The sequence below is a fragment of the Etheostoma spectabile genome, chromosome 10, assembly GCF_008692095.1.
Source record: "Etheostoma spectabile isolate EspeVRDwgs_2016 chromosome 10, UIUC_Espe_1.0, whole genome shotgun sequence".
In the NCBI taxonomy this organism is placed as follows: Eukaryota; Metazoa; Chordata; class Actinopteri; order Perciformes; family Percidae; genus Etheostoma; species Etheostoma spectabile.
In genome coordinates, this window is record NC_045742.1 from 875,399 (window position 1) to 880,756 (window position 5,358).

The 5,358-nt window shown below is 46.6% G+C and overlaps 1 protein-coding gene across 11 annotated transcripts in view; it reads left to right on the plus strand.

Moving 5' to 3' along the window:
- Positions 1-1,083: 1,083 nt before the first annotated feature.
- tenm2a (teneurin transmembrane protein 2a) overlaps positions 1,084-5,358 on the plus strand; it is a 205,347-nt gene continuing 201,072 nt past the window's right edge. For 8 of the 11 annotated variants that reach the window (XM_032528717.1, XM_032528711.1, XM_032528718.1 and 5 more), the window contains exon 1: positions 1,085-1,569. The gene's annotated coding sequence lies outside the window, so the exon portion shown is untranslated. Of the gene's footprint in view, positions 1,570-5,358 lie in introns of all 11 variants that reach the window. The other 3 variants (XM_032528708.1, XM_032528709.1, XM_032528713.1) reach the window with 1 other exon arrangement.

A 5,358-nucleotide genomic window follows, 5' to 3' on the forward strand; every position in this document is an offset into this window, starting at 1 on the left:
CCTAGGACAGGAAGACCAAGAGTCCCCTCTGCTGCTGAGGATAAGTTCATCTGAGTCAGAAATCACAAGTTAACAGCAGCTCAGATTAGAGAGCAGATGAATACAGAGTTCTAGCAGCAGAACATCAGCTTTGCTGGTGACACTGTTGGGGACTTATTCAAAATTGAAGGCATACTTAACCAGCATGGCTACCACAGCATCCGGTTTGTATATAGTTGGACCATCATTTATTTTTCTACCGGACAATGACCCCAAACACCCCTCCAGGCTGCGTAAGGGCTATCTGACGAAGAAGGAGAGTGATGGAGGGCTGCGCCTCCAAAGTCACCGGACCTGAACCCAATCAAGGTGGTTTGGGGAGAGCTGGACCGCAGAGTGAAGGCAAAAGCGCCGACAGGTGCTGAGCATTCTGGGAACTCCTACAAGACTGTTGGGAAACCATTTCAGGTGACAACCTCTTGGAGCTCATCAAGAGAACGCCAAGAGTGTGCAACGCAGTAATCAGAGCAAAGGGGAGGTACTTTGAAGAAACTAGAATATAAGACATGTTTTCATTGTTTGTTAAGAACATAATTCCACATGTGTTCATTCATAGTTTTGATACCTTCAGTGATAATCTACAATGTAAATAGTCATGAAAATAAAGAAAACGTATTGAATGAGAAGGTGGTTCCAAACTTTTGGCCTGTACTATATATTGTACTATATATATATATATATATATATATATATATATATATAAATTTTCTTGCGGGAGTCATCCCAAAGGGATTAATAAAGCTAAGTCTAAGTCTAGTCTAAGTCTATATATATGTGTGTGTGTTTATATGTGAGTCTCTATGTATATAAATAATAGGTTTATCTTTTTCAAATCACATCATTATTTCCTTTTTTTACATTTTCAGTCATTTTCAGTTAACCACATTCCCCTATATTCCCTTATATATTACATGTTGAATTGTTATTGTTTAATGGCTGTTGATCCCTGCAGGTCGTCCTGTAGGGATGCAGCTGCAGTCCGTCCACTGGGGATTACTCGCCACATGCACTGATAATGGCCATTGACTTGGCTTTGGCCGTGAACGCGCGCTCCGCGAGCCTCGGTCATTCCTCTGTACTGTGTGTGGATGGTCGCTGACTGGATGCTGCTGCGCGCAGCCCTTAACCGATCGGCCGTCGCTCACGTTCAGAGCATGCCCGCCTGCCCGCCGTTCCTCAGGTCTTAACGGAGCAACGGAAGACGCGCCGTTTGCAAACAGCTGCCTGGTTCCACATCACGAGCACCACAGCGGAATGGATTTCTCCGTTTGATTCCCTGACTTGGTAACATGTTGTACTGGAGGCTGATATAGCCTTTCCTCTCCATCAGCTAACCCCCGTGCTCTCGTCTCACGCTGTGTGCGTAACATAGCGTCTTGCCAGGACAGACAGGGCAAAGAAAAGTAGCCTATGCGATAAACAAGTGTCAAGTAGCTTCGGGCTGTTCGATCGGAGCGGAGGAAAAGTTCAAGTTGAAGAGGGAGGATTATGCAGTGAGTGCCGCACATAGCTGGAGCAACAAACAAAAAGGTACGTGATATTTCAAATCCTATGAAAACGATGCTTACGCGCTCCTGTTTACACACCAGCTTCTGTGGCCACAAACGCCACATGTGTGTGCGCAATCAGTTCCTGTGGCAAGAAGGACAGGGAGGGCAGCGCAGAGCGGTGACATTGAGATGCCTTTTATCAGAACATCATTCGCGGTTGTCGTTTTAGCCTGTACTTGACTGGCATTGGTCACACAGGGCTCCCTTCCCTTCTGTCCGCAGTGGCGTTACGTGGCGTTGTGTCCAGCTGCCTGGTTCATAGGCGGGGGTGACCTCTCATGGATCGCTGTGGAGTTTGTGCTTTGAGAGGTTTGCACACATCTGCACGGCATGCCAACACGCACATCCCGGCAGTGTGGAGCTTCCTTTATTTAAAGGGTCAAATTGGTATGTTAGACCTGTCGTGGTGATGATGAGAGGCAGGAGCCCGACTAACCTTTAGCTCCTGACCGACGCATTTATGGCTACCGCAGCGCAGCGTCCTCGGCTCGTCGCTCTCCGTAGATACGTGCGTTATAAAGTGAGTTTGCCCTTAGACAAGGAAAGATGCTTTCCAGTCATCATGACAGAGAGGGAGTTACTGGTGGGCTTTAATTGGTTGCTTGACCTGTCATTACCGCTCGCGGACGGCCACAGCTCTGCGTCGTCACGGTGCGTACGCACGGCCGCGGCTCCTGTCGCGTATCCCTGCCTCTCCACATTTCACTAGTTAATCTCTTTAAAAAACACCCATTTCTACACAAGTCTTTAGTTGTTTATATAGTCTTTGTATTTGTTCATATTTCACCAACTTGATCACATGCTGCTGCATTATGGATTAGAAGCCCATGCGTTGTTATGCTTTCTGGAGGGGTTAAACAAATGGAAGTGCAGGTGTGTGTGTGCGTATGTGTGTGTGTGTTGTGCTGAATGTTAATATCTTTCCTCTGCTGCCATGCTCTGTGTTTATGGTGACATAAAGAGGCTGAAAACCACAGCCCAGCTGGCTCCCCTCGAGCTGCAGTGAGGACCTTAACACTGCAGGAGATCACTCAGGAATGGATAATCATTGGGCCTGAGTGGGACTCTTAGTTAAGAATTGAATGCCGTATGCTTGTGATAAGTTCAAGGTTGTATTAGGAAAAAACAACTTTTGGAGTCAGTTGTGGATCAAGTTAGGGTGTCAAGGGCTGAGGCCCACACACCAGCTGTAGATCCCAGAGCCTGCCAGTCCTCAGCACCTTATGACATGAAAACACACACAGAGGCACAGATGCCATGCAGATCTTGGCGACAAGACGCCCTGCAGAGTTTCACACTTAAGTCTGACTGGTGCAGTTTTTCGCCGTGGCCCTTCTATCTCCTCCTCCACCTTTAGCTCTCTTCAAGCCTGCCTGCGTCTGTGTGATCTCTCACGCTCTTTGATCCCTCTCCCACTTTCCATCCCTCAGTCTCAAGCGTTTGACAGGGGTGGATAGATAAATACATGAAAGAAAGCCAACCAACCTCCTCAGTTTGGCATGCAATCATTACTGACACACATTTTAATACATGCACACAGAAATAAGCACACATCATTTGCTTTAGCTGTCTGTTATACTCTCACAGACAAGTACACCCGTCGGTCTTCAACCCACCAAGCTATTTGTGTGTGTGTGTGTGTGTGTGTGTGTGTGTGTGTGTGTGTGTGTGTGTGTGAGCCACAGTCTTAAGTGCTAATAGGAGCTCACGGTGGACAGCAGCAGGCCGTGTCAACCACAATCTCCAGACAAGCCCTCAGGGTGTCTCATTTGGCATGGCTACACACAGACACACACAAGCAGGCCTGAGAGGTTTAGACTTGACTCAAGGGTCTGAGCTCTGTGGGTTCTCTGAGTCCATGTCCTTGTTGGACCTTTACAACTGTTCATCAAGATTAACTCTGTGCTGTTACCATGGAGATGTATACCGTAGATTGACTTCTAGACACGGAAGCCTATGTGCATGCTGGATATTTTGTTAATTCACACATGAATATGATGAAAGAGTGAATCTCTTTCTGTTAATCCATCTCTCTCTCTCTCTCTCTCTCTCTCTCTCTCTCTCTCTCTCTCTCTCTCACTCTATCTGGGTTACGTATTTATACATTTTACTGCGACACCTGTGAGGCCTGGAAAGAGCAGCATCCATCTTCATTAGACTGAAATGAGGCTGGCCCTGTTGAATAAATGACCATCATTGTGCGTGTGTGTGTGTGTCTGTGTCTGTGTCTGGTTGTTGTGTGTGGGTGTTTGTGTTGAACCCTGCAGCCCGCTCTGACTCCAGCTGACAGATGACTGCAGTGATTTCCAGGATTCAGCAGATTAGGGGATTAAAGACTGAAGGCTTCACACAATAAACCTAATGCATTCGCACGGCGACAAACTCGCACACGGACACACACATCAAACAAACAGGGCTGTGGGGCTGATCAGAGGTCCGTGATGCAGAGTGTGACCCCCTCTGCGGGGTTTTGTCCTGCATTGTGCAGATGGGACTGTCCCTTTCACACATGTAAACAGATGGAAAACAGCTTCAAAAAAACCTCAAGGGTCCAATTTTCCCAATGCCATTTTGACACTAAAGGGAAGACCGGTATTTGTACCGAGCGGCCAGTTAATACATTTTCTCCTTTTCCACCAATTCAGAACCCACTCAGAGTTAGATAATGAACCAGCATAGTGGGCTGTATGTTTGTGACTTGGCCACTGCAATTTTGTTGCCAGTTTAGAGCCGAGCGTCCCTTTCAAACACAAAATGGGCACCATTGTGTTCATTGTTTCAAATTGTGTAATGATAACTACATTGCAGCATGCTTACTGTTGTCATAACAAAACACTGCTTACACTACATGTCTCTCCGGTGTAGTAACCTGTAGCAAATAGTTACTATTCCCTGCACAGTGCCAACGTTTTCCCTTTACCTGGACAATTCAACCAGGTGTAAAATGCTGAGCACTGTTTCCACTGCCAGTGCAACCAAAGCAACATTAGCAAGTTTGACCTTAAATCCATTAGATTTACCCCTGATTTCCACCAACTGCGGAACGGCTGCAGCCATGACTGACAGTTGAAGTCACAAGGGCCCACGAGATCTCGCAAATTCACGGATGATCACGTGATATAATAGGATGTTGTTTCTATAAACAGAACCACAAAACCTCTCCCTGTCCAGGGAGATATGATCCGCCATGAGCACTGTGTATTTTATTTTGAAAATTAACCAGAAGTTTTATTTTGTTTCTGTGCTAAACTTCTTGTCCCGCACAATCTGCCATGGGCTGAATTGCTGCATTGGGCCAAAATAGAATCTCTGCGTACCTGCTCCGGAGGGCTAGGGATGGCCGGAGTTGGGACGGAGTCGGGACGCAGCCGCTCAGCAGTCAGTGGAAACACACACATTGACTTTAATGGAAATCTAAGGAGTCTGCTGCCATTCTGGAGCGGACCCGCAGCCGTTCCACAGTTATTGGAAATCAAGGGTTAGGGTGTGGGGCCAAATGTCTCCAGGAAGATGCTAAACAGGATGTAGCACGCAGTCATCCCCAAGCAGATCTACACACCTGCAGCTTGTAGCCTCATTCACAAACAGGTGAATGATTCAGTGCATGATGATTTCATCAGGTAAAATCATTTTTTTAAATTTAGCAGACACGGTGGTTGCACTGTACATAAGACTATACCATCTTATCATTTGAGACAGAACAGGATAGGTGGTAATGGAAGCCGAAACAAACACTTGTCACTACTGATTAACTAAGAACACTGACCTT